Below are 18,497 nucleotides of genomic sequence, written 5' to 3' on the forward strand. Positions count from 1 at the left end.
ACCTGCAGGATCATTTAATGCTGATCTGCAAACGTTGAGAACATATGTGGGCGATGAGAGGATTCAGGGTTGGATTATGATGTGACATGAGAAATGGGATCTCTGTGACCTGCGTTAGTTATGTCCCCACCCCTCACAAATATTGATCATGCCAAGTGTCCCACACATGAGAAGTGCTGAGTACACAGGTCAGGTTTACAGCCAGTCCTCTGTAGAGAGCGTCATGTATACAGGGCCATAGTGTTACTGCTATAACGGGGCCCTAACAGGGTGATTGTGGGGTGGAGAACTGAGCACTTGTCGAAATGTATTGTTCAAAGCCTTGGAGGGATAGCGAGGGGCCATTTCACGTACAGTATTTGACCAGGTTCACATATGTTACTCCCTAAATTGACAACTAGGTGTTACCATTCCCCTTTTCAAAGGGGCGTGTCCCTACACTGTTTAAGAGTGTGAGCACGGATTGGACAGTGTCAGACCGTGTGAGGACACACCCCCAACTGGTAACACCCAGTTATTAATTTATTCATACATTTCTAGGAGGAATAACAGAGGAACGGTACAACGCAGAATTTTAAGAAAAGATGTTTCAGAATCTTTATTTTTTGGGAAATACAATATTTATCTAAAACAGAGTATAAAAGGAGAGCTGACAATTCCAGGCTATTTGATCTACCAGAAAATGACCTATGGACATTTACGGGGCAGGTGGAGCGCAGCCGCTCTCCCTATATACAAACAAACCTCATCAAATCTCAACCCGTTATTGATTTTTTTTTTTTTTACTTGCAGCTTTTTAACATGTAGAGCCAGAGCACAGATAAGTAGCGCAATAAGACAAGCAATCACAGGACATTGTGCCGTTCAGAAATGTACAATTACCAGCCTGGCATTAAAGCGACATCGCATAATAAGCTGATAAAGGCACCAAGGGAAGAAAAAAAAAAGTGAGCTCCTTTATTATCCCAGGGCTAAATTATCTTTCCAGCACTCGGGACCCAAGTTAACCCCTATATTGCCTGGAGTGTGCACGGCCAATAGCTCAAATGTTGAATTTCATGGCGGCTTAACACCGATTATTATTCGTTCGGTCCTTTTTACCTTGACTGATTAAAAAGTTTAGTCATCTCGGGAAATGTAGAAATGGAAGAAGAAGTCGTAATGTATTGTGAATGATTACAAAAAGGTTTTTAATGCACTGTTTCTTTAAAAAAAACAAAAACAAAAACATGGTCCTTATTGCAGAGGAACGCTTGCCCCTTTGCCCGGTATGGTGTGTTTTTAGTGCAGGGTGTTGGTTATAGTTGGTGTATTTACACTCAATTGATTATTGCGGGAGATTTATAAAAAACAGTGCAAGGACATAGCGGAGTAGTTGTATACAGCCATTCCGGGAACTTTTGTGTGCGGCCTGTGAAATATTCCCAGGTATATGCCCCGCCCCCTAAAATATAGATCCCGCCCCTAACTTATTGTCCTTCAACACATATCAATGGCAGCCACAATGACCCCCACAAGTGACAGTCATAGTGACCCTATAACAGTGATAGTCAAAGTGCCTCTGTAACAATGACAGCCACAGTGCCCCCAAAACAGTGACAGCCACAGCAACCCCCATATAAAGTACCATCCACAGGCACTCAATAAACAGTGACAGACACAATTCCCCCATAAAAGTGACAGCCAATGTGGTCCCATAAAAATGAGCTCAAGTTGACAGCCAAAGAACCGCCCATATACAGTGCCAGTAGGACCCCCCATATGCAGTCACAGTGCTCACAAAACTGACAGCCACAGTGGCACCAAAACTGTGAAAGGTACAGTACCCCGCAAAAATTGACAGCTACAAAGGCCCCAATAACAGTGACAGCCAAAGTGGCCATATAACAACGACAGCCACAGTGCCTCTAAATCAGTGACAACCACAGAACCCCCATATACAGTGACAGAAGGTCCCCCATATACAGTGACAGACATAGTGCCCCCAAAAAACTTACAGCCACAACAGTCCCATAACAGTGACAGCTAGAAGGCCCCGATATACAGTGACAGCCATAGTGTCCCACAACAGTGACAGCCAGAAATGCCCCATAACAGTGCCAGTAACAGTGCCCCCAAAATAGTGCCAGCCGCAGTGCCCCCAAAATAGTGCCAGACATATTGCCCCTTCTCTTACCTGAGCAGTCATGATGCCATTGGTGGTTCAGTGATGGCCCCATTATTTAATGGGTTTTATTTATCGAAACTGCCTAAGAGAAAAGCCGGCCTTATTGGCCATGGGGGAGTTATGATGTAACTGATGAGGACCACTGACCCACAATGTGGATGCCGGGGCAACGGAAATGTTCCTGGCCCTTTATTTCACTCATCCGTTGCCTATTTGGGAGAGAAGTAAAACAAAAGTCTCCAACCTGCTGCCGGGTCCACAAGTGATTTGTAAGAAAACTTTGATAACAGTAAATATTTTGTCGCCGCTATAAACCGCCTTTTACTATATGTCAGTTTTCGCTGTATAATTTGTGCCCCCCCCCCCCCCCCCATCTTTCAGATGCATTTTTTTTCTGTGCTTCTCATTAAGTTGTAATCTTGTCTCTGGGGAGGAGCGTGATAAATATTTTATCTTTGCATGCTCCAGGATATAAATAAGCGGCAATAAAACTGCGGCTTATTAACATCTTACAGTAAAAGCCGCCGCACCGGGGAATATTTCAGACGTGTCTCTAAGTGTAATTGATGAGAGTGTTTATCACACCGGATCTCTGCCCCTCATGGAACCTGCTGTAATTGCGAGTTACGTCTTCTCTGTGGATATTCTCTCACATGACGTTATTTAAATACAAGGGAGTTGCGAGACGCTATCAAAACATCTGTACAAGGAAGAGACAGAAGAGGAAGATGACAGAAGAGGAAGATGACAGCTCCTTCACACTCATTGAAAAAACTCAGAAAGACAAAAGAAAGATCCTACAAATATTCTACACAGCTGTCAAGGAACTACAGGTCCCAGAAGTACAAATCAGAAAGAGCACTGAAAATAAATGTGTCTTAAAGGGCAACTCCTGTTACTGTACATACCACTTCAGCTTCATATATTTGTCCATAGGGGGCAGTATTATAGTAGTTATATTCTTGTATATAGGGGGCAGTATTATAGTAGTTATATCCTTGTATATAGGGGGCAGTATTATAGTAGTTATATACTTGTATATAGGGGGCAGTATAAGGGCATGACCACACATGGCGGAATTCCTCCGCAACTGTCCGCATCAATGCCGCACCTAATCCGGGTTGCGGATTACGGCTGCGGATCTGCACAAAATGTGCAGAAAATTGATGCGGACTGGCCGCTGCGGACTGCAGGAAAAGTGCTTCCCTTCTCCCTATCAGTGCAGGATAGAGAGAAGGGACAGCACTTTCCCTAGTGAAAGTAAAAGAAATTCATACTTACCGCCCGTTGTCTTGATGACGCGTCCCTCCTTCGGCATCCAGCCCGACCTCCCTGGATGACGCGCCAGTCCATGTGACCGCTGCAGCCTGTGCTTGGCCTGTGATTGGCTGCAGCCGTCACTTCCACTGAAACGTCATCCTGGGAGGCCGGACTGGAGACAGAAACAGGGAGTTCTCGGTAAGTATGAACTTATATGTTTTTTTACAGATACATGTATATTGAGATCGATAGTCACTGTCCCGGGTGCAGAAACAGTTACTGCCGATCGCTTAACTCTTTCAGCACCCTGGACAGTGACTATTTACAGACGTCTCCTAGCAACGCTCCCGTCATTACGGGAGCCCCATTGACTTCCTCAGTCTGGCTGTAGACCTAGAAATACATAGGTCCAGCCAGAATGAAGAAATGTCATGTTAAAAAACCAATACGCTCCGCACCACACATAACATGTGCATGACAGCTGCGGACTTCATTGCGGAACTTAGAATCTCCATTGAAGTCAATGGAGAAATTCCGCCATGAGTCCGCAACCAGTCCGCCACTGCTCCGCAACAGACAGAGCATGCTGCGGACACCACATTCCGCTCCGCAGCCTATGCTCCGCAGCGGAATTGTACGCATCGTGTAAACGAACACTGCGAAATTAAAGTGAAAGTCAATGGAGAAACGGCTCCGCTGCGGATTAACGCTGCGGAGTGTCCGCAGCGGAATTTAAGTGAAAATCCGCCATGTGTGAACCCGCCCTTATAGTAGTTATATTCTTGTATATAGGGGCAGTATTATAGCAGTTATATTCTTGTAGATAGGGGGCAGTATTATAGTAGTTATATTCTTGTATATAGGGGCAGTATTATAGCAGTTATATTCTTGTAGATAGGGGGCAGTATTATAGTAGTTATATTCTTGTATATAGGAGCAGTATTATAGTAGTTATATTCTTGTATATAGGAGCAGTATTATAGTAGTTATATTCTTGTATATAAGGGCAGTATTATAGTAGTTATATTCTTGTAGATAGGGGGCAGTATTATAGTAGTTATATTCTTGTATATAGGGGGCAGTATTATAGTAGTTATATTCTTGTATATAGGGGGCAGTATTATAGTAGTTATATTCTTGTATATAGGAGCAGTATTATAGTAGTTATATTCTTGTATATAGGAGCAGTATTATAGTAGTTATATTCTTGTATATAGGGGGCAGTATTATAGTAGTTATATTCTTGTATATAGGGGCAGTATTATAGTAGTTATATTCTTGTATATAGGGGACAGTATTATAGTAGTTATATTCTTGTATATAGGGGGCAGTATTATAGTAGTTATATTCTTGTATATAGGGGGCAGTATTATAGTAGTTATATTCTTGTAGATAGGGGGCAGTATTATAGTAGTTATATTCTTGTATATAGGGGGCAGTATTATAGTAGTTATATTCTTGTATATAGGGGGCAGTATTATAGTAGTTATATTCTTGTACATAGGGGGCAGTATTATAGTAGTTATATTCTTGTATATAGGAGCAGTATTATAGTAGTTATATTCTTGTATATAGGGGGCAGTATTATAGTAGTTATATTCTTGTATATAGGGGGCAGTATTATAGTAGTTATATACTTGTATATAGGTGGCAGTATTATAGTAGTTATATTCTTGTATATAGGAGGCAGTATTATAGTAGTTATATTCTTGTATATAGGGGTAGTATTATAGTAGATATATTCTTGTATATAGGGGCAGTATTATAGTAGTTATATTCTTGTATATAGGGGCAGTATTATAGTAGTTATATTCTTGTATATACGGGGCAGTATTATAGTAGTTATATTCTTGTATACAGGGGCAGTATTATAGTAGTTATATTCTTGTATATAGGGGCAGTATTATAGTAGTTATATTCTTGTATATAGAGGGCAGTATTATAGTAGTTATAGTCTTGTATATAGGGGGCAGTATGATAGTAGTTATAGTCTTGTATATAGGTGGCAGTATTATAGTAGTTATATTCTTGTATATAGGGGGCAGTATTATAGTAGTTATATTCTTGTACATAGTAGTATTATAGTAGTTATATTCTTGTATATAGGAGCAGTATTATAGTAGTTATATTCTTGTATATAGGTGCCAGTATTATAGTAGTTATATTCTTGTATATAGGAGCAGTATTATAGTAGTTATATTCTTGTATATAGGGAGCAGTATTATAGTAGTTATATTCTTGTACATAGGGGGCAGTATTATAGTAGTTATATTCTTGTATATAGGGGGCAGTATTATAGTAGTTATATTCTTGTATATAGGGGGCAGTATGATAGTAGTTATATTCTTGTATATAGGTGGCAGTATTATAGTAGTTATATTTTTGTATATAGGGGGCAGTATTATAGTAGTTATATTCTTGTATATAGGGGCAGTATTATAGTAGTTAAATACTTGTATATAGGGGGCAGTATGATAGTAGTTATATTCTTGTATATAGGGGGCAGTATTATAGTAGTTATATTCTTGTATATAGGGGCAGTATTATAGTAGTTATATTCTTGTATATAGGGGCAGTATTATAGTAGTTATATTCTTGTATATAGGGGGCAGTATTATAGTAGTTATTTTTTTGTATATAGGAGGCAGCATTATAGTAGTTATATTCTTGTATATAGGAGGCAGTATTATAGTAGTTATATTCTTGTATATAGGGGCAGTATTATAGTAGTTATATGCTTGTATATAGGGCAGTATTATAGTAGTTATATTCTTGTATATAGGGGCAGTATTATAGTAGTTATATTCTTGTATATAGGGGGCAGTATTATAGTAGTTATATTCTTGTATATAGGGGGCAGTATTATAGTAGTTATATTCCTGTATATAGGAGCAGTATTATAGTAGTTATATTCTTGTATATAGGGGGCAGTATTATAGTAGTTATATTCTTGTATATAGGGGCAGTATTATAGTAGTTATATTCTTGTATATAGGAGGCAGTATTATAGTAGTTATATTCTTGTATATAGGGGGCAGTATTATAGTAGTTATATTCTTGTATATAGGGGGCAGTATTATACTAGTTATATTCTTGTATATAGGAGCAGTATTATAGTAGTTATATTCTTGTATATAGGAGCAGTATTATAGTAGTTATATTCTTGTATATAGGGGGCAGTATTATAGTAGTTATATTCTGGTATATAGAGGGCAGTATTATAGTAGTTATATTCTTGTATATAGGGGCAGTATTATAGTAGTTATATTCTTGTATATAGAGGGCAGTATTATAGTAGTTATATTCTTGTATATAGGGGCAGTATTATAGTAGTTATATTCTTGTATATAGGGGCAGTATTATAGTAGTTATATTCTTGTATATAGGAACAGTATTATAGTAGTTATATTCTTGTATATAGGGGCGGTATTATAGTAGTTATATTCTTGTATATAGGGGCAGTATTATAGTAGTTATATTCTTGTCTATAGGAGCAGTATTATAGTAGTTATATTCTTGTATATAGGGGCAGTATTATAGTAGTTATATTCTTGTATATAGGGGCAGTATTATAGTAGTTATATTCTTGTATATAGGAAGCAGTATTATAGTAGTTATATTCTTGTATATAGGAAGCAGTATTATAGTAGTTATATTCTTGTATATAGGGAGCAGTATTATAGTAGTTATATTCTTGTATATAGGGGCAGTATTATAGTAGTTATATTCTTGTATATAGGGGCAGTATTATAGTGGTTATATTCTTGTATATAGGAGCAGTATTATAGTAGTTATATTCTTGTATATAGGGGGCAGTATTATAGTAGTTATATTCTTGTATATAGGGGGCAGTATTATAGTAGTTATATTCTTGTATATAGGGGGCAGTATTATAGTAGTTATATTCTTGTATATAGGGGCAGTATTATAGTGGTTATATTCTTGTATATAGGGGCAGTATTATAGTAGTTATATTCTTGTATATAGGGAGCAGTATTATAGTAGTTATATTCTTGTATATAGGGGCAGTATTATAGTAGTTATATTCTTGTATATAGGGGACAGTATTATAGTGGTTATATTCTTGTATATAGGAGCAGTATTATAGTAGTTATATTCTTGTATATAGGGGGCAGTATCATACAAGTTTATAAAGAACATATCTTGTTTGTTCCCAATTACACCTAATACTTCAATGTGAGTAGGGGTCCCTTACAAAACAGAGTTGACATCTTTTACGTTTTGCTTTTGTTTCGCATGCCTTAGAACAGTTTTGTACAGATGTCTGTCTTGAGTTTTCGGAAGACCCACATACAATCCAGGAGGATGGCCATTATACATGAAAATAGAGGAGGTCATTTTGTCTCTTGCAGAACTTTCCAGTGTATACATTTACTAGGTACTACAGTCAGGTGTGGTATCCGTGTTGACTTTTGTCTCCTCTTTGTTCCGGTCCACAAAATGTCGGCTTCCGGTGTGAACGTTTTGCACAGTTTTAACATGCAGCCCCTTTAAGGCTCAAGCTTTGGTGGCCGAGAGGGAAAACTGATAACAGCAGCCACATGACAGATGGACTGATAGAGTAAAATCATTTCTTTTAGCCCACAGGATAATCTTTTCAGGTTCAATAGGTAGCAGGCAATTACAATTAAGTTCTATGGTCGTTGACTAACACCGATCATTTACAAGAATAAGAGCATAGGCCTCGTGACAAGATCTGCCACGTTGCCTGACAATTACCATTTATCACCCACCCCGCTATCCTTGGGCTATGAATTCATCAAATGAACATTGATTTAAGCCAAGGGTTGGGCAGAACTGAACATATTACCTTTAAATTCGACCGGGAATAAAGAAATCAAATAAAACGAATTTGAAAAAAAATCCCGCAGCGACATCAATTGTCAACGTGCGCCGTCGACATGATGTTTTTATATTCAGAACTCTTTGCGGAACATAATAAGTGTCTCGGGTCAGAAATCCTGTGTTTAAGGATATATATATATACACGCATCAAAAATCACATTATATCAAACTATCGGTCTCTGCTCTCGAACATTAATAACTGCCCCTTCTCCCTCCTCCCTCCATTGACTCAGCCTACACAACACATGTCTTAAAGGGCAACTCCAGTTAACATTTTACATTTTCTTTTCTCTTCATATTCCTTATATAGATTGCAAAGTAAGTCGCAAATTCAAGGTCCTTCAAGAACATAGCAACTACTATTGAGCTGCAATATATAGGCCTGCCTCTGTTTATAGGAACATAGGACACCTTGGTTAAGAGTCTGCCTAAGTTAGAGGGAATTTACAGATCATTTGTTCTTCTCTCGTGCTAGTGTTTTAATATTCTGTTCCCCAGTCATCACAATTTGGGTGACAACCACTAATGGTCAGCATTGTAGTTTCCATAAGTGTTGTCACTGAATTTTCCACCGTCCCAGAATGCAATATAAATCTGCATTGTTATGAGGATTACCTCTCAGTTCTTGCTCCTAACAGCGCTGCTCTTGTGTCAGTATTCACTGTTGATCTTGCATTGTATTCATGAATTAGAAAGATCAGGATGAACAGCACTTTAGGTCCAACCTAGAATTACTAGGACAGATGACATCATCAGTGATGTCACTTGCTTTAGAATAGGTCACATCTATGGTGTTTCACCCTGAATAAAAGCTCTGTCATACAAGATTTAAACTCTATAACTTATCCTGTTAAACTTCCATTAAGTGGGCTGTGCTACCGAACAAGAGCAGCAGTGTACACAGAGCGCACAATATATAATCGGGCATTCAGCAGCTGCTCTATAGAGAGAAGCCACTAAATACGATAAATATATGGCAAAATAGAAATGGTGACATGAATAATAAGTCTGTTATGTGGCGTTATAAGAGAAAGCCTTCATCCAGCAATTTCATACTGACCCCAATGAACTATCTCTCTGGTTAACATCCAAAATCCAACCACTCCGCATCAGCCCTCTATTTGATCTAAATTTTAGCTGAGTGACAAATGTTCATGGCAGCCATTACAGTATTGTCATTCAGCTTTCTGTAGACCCTACATGTCACATAGGTCCACACTGTTATGCAGAGTTAGACCCTGCGCTCTCCCTCCTAATGCGCTACCTTTAAAAATGTCAGTCTTTACTGAAGTTCTGGCATTCTATTCATGAACCAAGAAGCTCAGGACGAACAGGTTTCTCCCAAGTAGAGGATAGCTACAGTGGATGGAACAGTGGAGAATACATTTAGAGATAATTATATTATTAAAATGGTAAGATGATTATAATCAGTATGGGAGGAATCGTATATATGTGTAATATACATATATATATATATATATATATATATATATATATATACATATATATGTTTAGAGCCCATGTAAAGCCTATGGTCTGAGACATAACTTGTGCCCCTGGGCCCAATGTAAAACAGAGCCCCCCAACTATCATTCTTCATTTATAATACTGGTCTCCTCATGAGGGAGAAGGGGGACTTTTTGCACCCCCTATAGCTACAATCCTACCTATGATATGACGAACATATAACCTACTGGATGTATGTTAGCAAGAAGGGACAGATGGAAGAAAATATTATTGCAGAAACAGACGACACATGGTTCTTTGTAGTCTGTTACCATGGAGACACATAGGGCTGAATAGGAGCTGTATGCACAAAACGGTAGGAGATTTTTAATGAAGACCATTTGCAAAGTTGCGTTATTTTTTAATTTGGACACATTGCAACCTCTTTTCTTGATTCAAAGGTGGACATGTTCTTTAATTGCATATATTCTATAGCGCTGCAATGCGGTCCCAGTTGTGACTACCAGCACCGTTCATACTATATGGAGCTGGAAATCGAGGTCTACGTCTGCTCTGCCTGCGCTTGTAGAGTTGGTACAGACACCCCTCACAAAAGCTGTTTGTCACAGGCCAAAGAGCCCCAGGCTGCGGGTAGACATTCACTTGCGGTAGACTTACAGTCTATTTTAAATAGGCCTTAGGGATTTGCTGCTGACCATGGAGCATCACGCTTAACATTAGACCCGGCTTTTTCTTTTAATTGACTATCCACAATGCTGCGGGTAGGAAATCACTTGAAGCCATCTCCTCTCCGACGCTTGCCCACTAATGACCTTCTCTCTGCCCTAAACACATATGGCCAAGACAATACAAATCTCATTTGAGCGCTAGGCAAATCCAATAACTCAATTGCTACTGTACTGAAGTTCCATCTATCAATCAGTGATCGCACCGGTTGGATGGCGGAGTGCTGCTTTCTACGGGTCAGACGCGTGGGTCTAATCGATTTACCAATGATTAAATCCACATTTGTAACACTTGTCATTATTAAACCTTCAATCTTCATTACATGGGGTCTAACAGCTGCATCGAGGGTCAGAAAACGCCACCGTTTCTTTTCATCCCTGGAATTACAATGTAACGCGTGTGAGATCACCGGATTCTCAATGTTTTTATTCATTTTTGAAGACAGAATGACAAATGTATTGTCTAATTAGAATGAGTCATGTGCCTATATCTATTCCTGGGAAAGCTGGATGACAAGCATTATGGTTACAGCATCACAGAGGTTAACACCCATCTTTTTCAGACTCCTGAATGGCAAATCTTCTTAGTTTTGTGCAGCAACACAGGAGTGGAGAATGGGACTTTGCATACCTGGGTTAGACTTGCCATTCAGGAGTCTGGAAAAGCTGTGTGACAAGTAATGTCAAATCTATTATGATGATGTTCTGCAGCAGCTGTGTGCTATGCTGTTCTGCAGTAGCTGAGGTGTGTATTATGATGGTTCGAGAGTAGATGTGATGTATATTATGAGGTTCTGCAGCAGCTGAGGTGTGTGCTATGCTGTTTTGCAGTAGCTGTGGTGTGTAGTATGATGTTCTACAGCAGCTGAGGTGTCTATTATAATGTTCTGAAGCAGTTGGTGTGTATTATAATGTTCTGCAGCAGCTGAGGTGTATTTTATAATGTTCTGCAGCAGCTGAAGTGTGTATTATGATGTTCTGCAGCAGCTGAGGTGTGTATTATGAGGTTCTGCAGCAGCTGAGGTGTGTATTATTATGTTCTGCAGCAGCTGAGGTGTGTAACGTTCTGCAGCAGCTGAGGTGTGTATTATGAGGTTCTGCAGCAGCTGAGGTGTGTATTATTATGTTCTGCAGCAGCTGAGGTGTGTAATGTTCTGCAGCAGCTGAGGTGTGTATTATAATGTTCTGCAGAAGCTGGGGTGTGCATTATGAGGTTCTGCAGCAGCTGAGGTGTGTATTATGATATTCTGCAGCAGCTGAGGTGTGTATTATGAGGTTCTGCAGCAGATGAAGTGTGTATTATGATGATCTGCAGCAGCTAAGGTGTGTATTATGATGTTCTGCAGCAGCTGGGGTGTGCATTATGAGGGTCTGCAGCAGCTGAGGTGTGTATTATGATGATCTGCAGCAGCTGAGGTGTGTATTATGATGTTCTGCAGCAGCTGGGGTGTGCATTATGAGGGTCTGCAGCAGCTGAGGTGTGTATTATTATGTTCTGCAGCAGCTGAGGTGTGTATTATAATGTTCTGCAGCAGCTGAGGTGTGTATTATGATGTTCTGCAGCAGCTGGGGTGTGCATTATGAGGGTCTGCAGCAGCTAAGGTGTGTATTATGATGATCTGCAGCAGCTGAGGTGTGTATTATGATGTTCTGCAGCAGCTGGGGTGTGCATTATGAGGGTCTGCAGCAGCTGAGGTGTGTATTATTATGTTCTGCAGCAGCTGAGGTGTGTATTATAATGTTCTGCAGCAGCTGAGGTGTGTATTATGATGTTCTGCAGCAGCTGGGGTGTGCATTATGAGGTTCTGCAGCAGCTGAGGTGTGTATTATGATGATCTGCAGCAGCTGAGGTGTGTATTATAATGTTCTGCAGCAGCTGAGGTGTGTATTATGATGATCTGCAGCAGCTGGGGTGTGTATTATAATGTTCTGCAGCAGCTGAGGTGTGTATTATGATGTTCTGCAGCAGCTGGGGTGTGCATTATGAGGTTCTGCAGCAGCTGAGGTGTGTACTATGATGATCTGCAGCAGCTGAGGTGTGTATTATAATGTTCTGCAGCAGCTGGGGTGTGTATTATAATGTTCTGCAGCAGCTGGGGTGTGTATTATGATGTTCTGCAGCAGCTGAGGTGTGTATTATAATGTTCTGCAGCAGCTGTGGTGTTTATTATGATGTTCTACAGCAGCTGTGGTGTTTATTATGATGTTCTACAGCAGCTGAGGTGTGTATTATGATGATCTGCAGCAGCTGAGGTGTGTATTATGATGTTCTGCAGCAGCTGGGGTGTGTATTATGATGTTCTACAGCAGCTAAGGTGTGTAGTATAATGTTCTGCAGCAGCTGAGGTGTGTATTATGATGTTCTGCAGCAGCTGAGGTGTGTATTATAATGTTCTGCAGCAGCTGTGGTGTTTATTATGATGTTCTACAGCAGCTGGGGTGTGTATTATGATGTTCTGCAGAAGCTGAGAGTGTGTGCTATGCTGTTTTGCAGTAAATGTGGTACATGCTATGATGTTCTGCAGTATCTGAGGTATGAGTATAATGATTTTCTACAGCACCTAAGATGTGAATTATGGGGTTTTGCAGCAGCTGAGGGGTGTATTATGATGTCCTGGAGCTGCTAAGGTGTGTATTATGATGTTCCGCAGCAGCTGAGGTGTCTGTTATTATGAGGTTCTTTAGTAGCTGTTGTGTGTACTATGATATTCTTGTAAAAGAAAGATCGAGCACTACAGGTCAGTCAATCAGTGGTAACACAGGAGAATGAACTACCTGAAAATCGATTTATTACAGACTGCTTCTGCAGAGAGAGATAAGCGGTGTCTATGTAACGCTGCTCATCTGAGTTAACTCATCAGGTTCTGACACGAGAATGTGATATTTAGTTTAGAGCTTAGTGCACACACAGCATCTCTCTTTGTATATTGTATAGAGAGCTAAGATTATATTGCGCCCTGCGGTATTGTCACCAAACATCGCTAATGCCCGATACCGTGTGTTACAACACAAAATTGCTTTAGGTTATATTTTATAAAACATGGAATTAATATGAGTCTACTAGATCCCAGCACGGCCTAATATAAACATTGATTCAACCCGCGATCAATAATATTGATAATAAATTAATTTATTTATCCGCCACGCAGCGCCAAAAAAAAAAGCTTAACTGACGGAAATAGTTCAATACAGAAAGACAATTATACCCCCCACATATCGTGTAATTATCCTGTGTCATTACATGCAGTTCTGGGAATTATATTCATCAAACATCATTTTCTATGGCTGAGCACATACAATGCAGAACGTTTTCATGTGGATAATGAGGATGTCGCCATATTGTTGTGATAGGACGGTAAAATCTGCCCTGTAATTTCCGGCAAACCTGAACTTCATTTATGGTAAGTGCATTGATCAAATGCTTATTATGGTTGTGCTCGGCCATTAAACATCCCTTGTGTGGCGGGAGGTCGTAAGGGCATGACCACACATGGCGGAATTCCTCCGCAACTGTCCGCATCAATGCCGCACAGAATCTGCGTTGCAGATTCTGCAGCGGATCTGCACAAAATGTGCAGAAAATTGATGCGGACTGGCCGCTGCGGACTGCAGGAAAAGTGCTTCTCTTCTCCCTATTCAGTGCAGGATAGAGAGAAGGGACAGCACTTTCCCTAGTGAAAGTCAAAGAATTTCATACTTACCGCCCGTTGTCTTGGTGACGCGTCCTTCTTTCGGCATCCGGCCCGACCTCCCTGGATGACGCTCCAGTCCATGTGACCGCTGCAGCCTGTGCTTGGCCTGTGATTGGCTGCAGCCGTCACTTACACTGAAACGTCATCCTGGGAGGCCGGACTGGAGACAGACGCAGGGAGTTCTCGGTAAGTATGAACTTATATTTTTTTTTACAGATACATGTATATTGAGATCGGTAGTCACTGTCCCGGGTGCAGAAACAGTTACTGCCGATCGCGTAACTCTTTCAGCACCCTGGACAGTGACTATTTACAGACGTCTCCTAGCAACGCTCCCGTCATTACGGGAGCCCCATTGACTTCCTCAGTCTGGCTGTAGACCTAGAAATACATAGGTCCAGCCAGAATGAAGAAATGTCATGGTAGTAAAAACAATACGCTCCGCAGCACACATAAGATCTGCGGACTTCATTGCGGAATTTTGACTCTCCATTGAAGTCAATGGAGAAATTCCGCCATGAGTCCGCAACCAGTCCGCCACTGCTCCGCAACAGACAGAGCATGCTGCGGACAACAAATTCCGCTCCGCAGCCTATGCTCCGCAGCGGAATTGTACGCATCGTGTAAACGAACACTGCTAAATTAAAGTGAAAGTCAATGGAGAAACGGCTCCGCTGCGGATTAACGCTGCGGAGTGTCCGCAGCGGAATTTAAGTGAAATTCCGCTATGTGTGAACCCGCCCTAAGAGTCCGGTCCTTTTATTGAAGAGTCTCAGCACAATACAAGACATGGGATGTTATGTGGATCTGCCATAGACAACTACTGGATATATGTCATTTAACCTCTTCATTGCATGTGGGACAACAGCAACGCCGGGGCTACAACGTCACCCATAAGATTCAAAAATAATTGCCATTGTGCCGCTACTTTAACGTTGCCCAATGGGGGTAAAAAAAAGTCCAGCATTGCCAAAAATCAGACTGTGTTGTGAATCCGCTAGCGACTATTGTAACATTTTCAACATGGTCACCAGCCCGCTATAGGGTAACAATGAAGTCTTAGCGCGATGATAATTTTACTGTGATTTGGGGTGACCTCATGCCGCTGTGTACAGGATGTTACTATAAGGGGTGCAGTTATACCTGGCGTCTGAGGAGCCAAAAATACGTCTACAAACCTGTGCTCAATCCTTTTCTGAAACAGAGCTACAAATCTCCTGCATAGACATAGGGTTAAGTAATAAAATTCTGTCTGCCTGCAGGCACCACTAGGGGTACTGCATACGGTTTATAGATTGAACTCAGTAACAAAACTGTATGCAGTAAGCTCCTAAGCTCCCTCTAGTGGTGGCTGCAGGGAGATAGAATTTGATCATTCAACTATGTTTATGCAGGGGCTCTGTATCAGAAAAATAAAGCTCCAACCACTATAAAGATATATAATAAAATTATTCAGCACAGAATGTTGAACCTAAAAATGACAAGGTGTTAAAAGATGGACATTCACCTTAAGAGTGCGTTTCTTGTATTCTAGATTCAAGGACAAAGAAACTTGACAATAGAAGACATCTGATCCTTATAGTAAAACAATTTAAGATAAGTTCACATCCTTATTGAATTGAAGACATAACAACCAATATAAGTGACCGAGCCAAAGCAAGAAACTCGGGGAACTTCATATCAGTGTTAATGGATTTCAAAGTGAATAACATATAAGCTCAGATATCCGGGCAAGCTGTCACCCTGTATATCTGGGTATAAGGCCCACAAGATCAAATAGTCAGGACAGCTTGTGGGACTGAAGCTCCATCTGCTGTACAGATTCTGGGTGCTCAGGGCATCTTTTGTTTTTTAACACAGGGTCATGGCTTTAAGATTTCAAGATGTTCTTCAGCAGCTGTTTCACTGGCATAAATAGATATGAAATCCAAATGGAAAAAGCAAGGACATGCTGTGGATTTCCCTATAGCCCAGGTGGTCCCCAACAACTATTACCTATTATATTAGATGATTAGGGACTAATGGCACATAAAATGATCTAAGGCTCTGTTCACATCTACATCCTGGCTTCCCCTTATAACAGAAACCTGGATGTCGATATCACCGGCAACCGACTGACCCCTTTGTATAATGGGGTCTATCAGGCACCGTCATGGTGTCTGTCATTTGACTGGATAAATAGCGCTGCAACAAAGAGAAGTTAGTATGTGCATTAGATGGGGGTTCTAAAACTTTCTGAATGTCGTATGCAAATAAACATGTCTGGTCATTGGACCAGAAGAATCACTAAAAGGGTTAGACATTTGAGGTCTAAGTAGCCTCATGTTATTTCAGTTCCTTACCACAGTACCAACGTCATACCCGCCAATAATTTTGGTGGAAATGACCTGTAAACTGAACCACAAAAGGCATTTCTATGCTGCTCAGGGGTGTTCCTTGTCTGAGCATGGGCGGGGCTTAAAACTTTCCATGATTTGTAATTCTAATTTTAGTAGGTAGGCACACTATTCCATCCTTACCTTCCTATACCTGCATAGGGAACTTCCCCATAGATGTAAGAATACATCAGTATGGGGCATATCCCAGGGTGGTCCGATTTAATATTCTGGGAGGACAGGGGCAAAATTGTCGGATCTCAGCCAGGATAATTAAAGCACATATAGGGAAGATTCAGTACTACTGCTGGATATATAGCTATATTGTTTCAGGACACTCACAGTATGGAGGTGGTATACATAGGGTTAAACAAAATGGAAGCTATAAAATGTATATTTTATCCAAAACTTGCAGTACAGGAGGAAGGTGGAAATGAAAGGTGCCGAACCTGTAGAATAGGGATTATTAGATCTGACATAATGAAATCCAAATGCTTTTATAATTAAAAATAAAGCAGGTATTATGAGGCCAATATAGAGAACGTTCTGCAGGAAAAATTAGTCGTCCCCCAACCCCCCCCCCCCCCCCCCGTAGTATATGAAAGGACAGACAGGGGCTGAGAGGGGATTATATGGATGGGAATGTTTTTTACTTCTCTCCCGCAGCTGAGACATTGACAAATAGTCCTCTTTGTCTCTTAATGATATTGGAGCAAGCGGAAAATTGCACTAACTTTTATAAGCCCATCTGCCCCCTACTCCTAAAATGACTTGTCTGTATTAATATGGCCCTGCAGGTCTTGAAGGCAGCTTTTTTTTGGCTACACTGCGGCCCCACTGAGCACCGCAGCATCGAGAACACCAACAATTTCTACACAAGCGGTTTTATCACGTCTGCTTTTAATAGGGCCTGTCATCCTCGAGGTGGACACTACTAAATCTTCTTTATGTCATATGGTAATGGTGCCATTAGCTGGCGAGATGCTGTCTCTTGTTTTGGCTGAATAGAGGGTTCGCCATTTGTAAAGCGGGGCCAGGGCAACGTGGGCACCTGCTCGTGGTCCCAGCATGTGAAGATTTAACAGAACAAAACTTCCTTAGGGCTGGGTTCCCACGTTGTGGTCACAAAGTGTTGTGCCTGCAAAAAAACACGCGTTTTGACTGAAACATGTAAAGCCAGCCCCAGTGATGGAAAAATGTTGTCGTTTATTTGGCCCAAAGTTGCTCCAGTCTGTCTAGAAACCTTTCCAAAAGATCACCCTCCTATCCAGACCAGATTTTCTGCCACAGATTTTTAATTATGCTTACTGGACAAGTTCATTGAGAAGAACGACCTCTCAGAAGACCACTTTCCAATGCAATTTTGAGTGGTCATCTCAAAAGGGTTTCACTGTATCTTTATAAAAAAGGAAAGAAAAGGCTCGATTGAGTGAACTAATATGTCGCACATCATAAAAGTAAATGAAGGATCTACTTCATCTCATGAAAATCTGGAGTGCTGCCTTTTACTTTTCTCTATCTATCTATCTATCTATCTATCTCATATCTATCTATCTATCTATCTCATATCTATCTATCTATCTATCTATCTCATATCTATCTATCTATCTATCTATCTATCTATCTCATATCTATCTATCTATCTCATATCTATCTATCTATCTATCTATCTATCTATCTATCTATCTCATATCTATCTATCTATCTATCTATCTATCAATTCAATTCAATTCAATTCAAAGAAGCTTTATTGGCAGGACCAAATACATATTAGCATTGCCAAAGCAAGTAAGAAGTAAGGGAATGAGGGATAGGGACTGAGGGCTTGGGGATAGGGACACATCTAGGGTCGGGGTTATACGTGTCCATGGCATATCATGTCTCTCTCAGTTTATGGCATGCAGTGACATATTGTGCCGCTGTGCCCACTGTGGTTTCCTCTTCA

General features: G+C 40.5%; 1 protein-coding gene across 1 annotated transcript in view; it reads right to left on the bottom strand.

Moving 5' to 3' along the window:
- PDZRN3 (PDZ domain containing ring finger 3) overlaps positions 1 to 18,497 on the bottom strand; it is a 186,599-nt gene that overhangs the window by 62,797 nt on the left and 105,305 nt on the right. The gene's annotated exons all lie outside the window — the stretch shown is intronic.

Source organism: Rhinoderma darwinii, chromosome 7 (assembly GCF_050947455.1).
Source record: "Rhinoderma darwinii isolate aRhiDar2 chromosome 7, aRhiDar2.hap1, whole genome shotgun sequence".
NCBI lineage: Eukaryota > Metazoa > Chordata > Amphibia > Anura > Rhinodermatidae > Rhinoderma > Rhinoderma darwinii.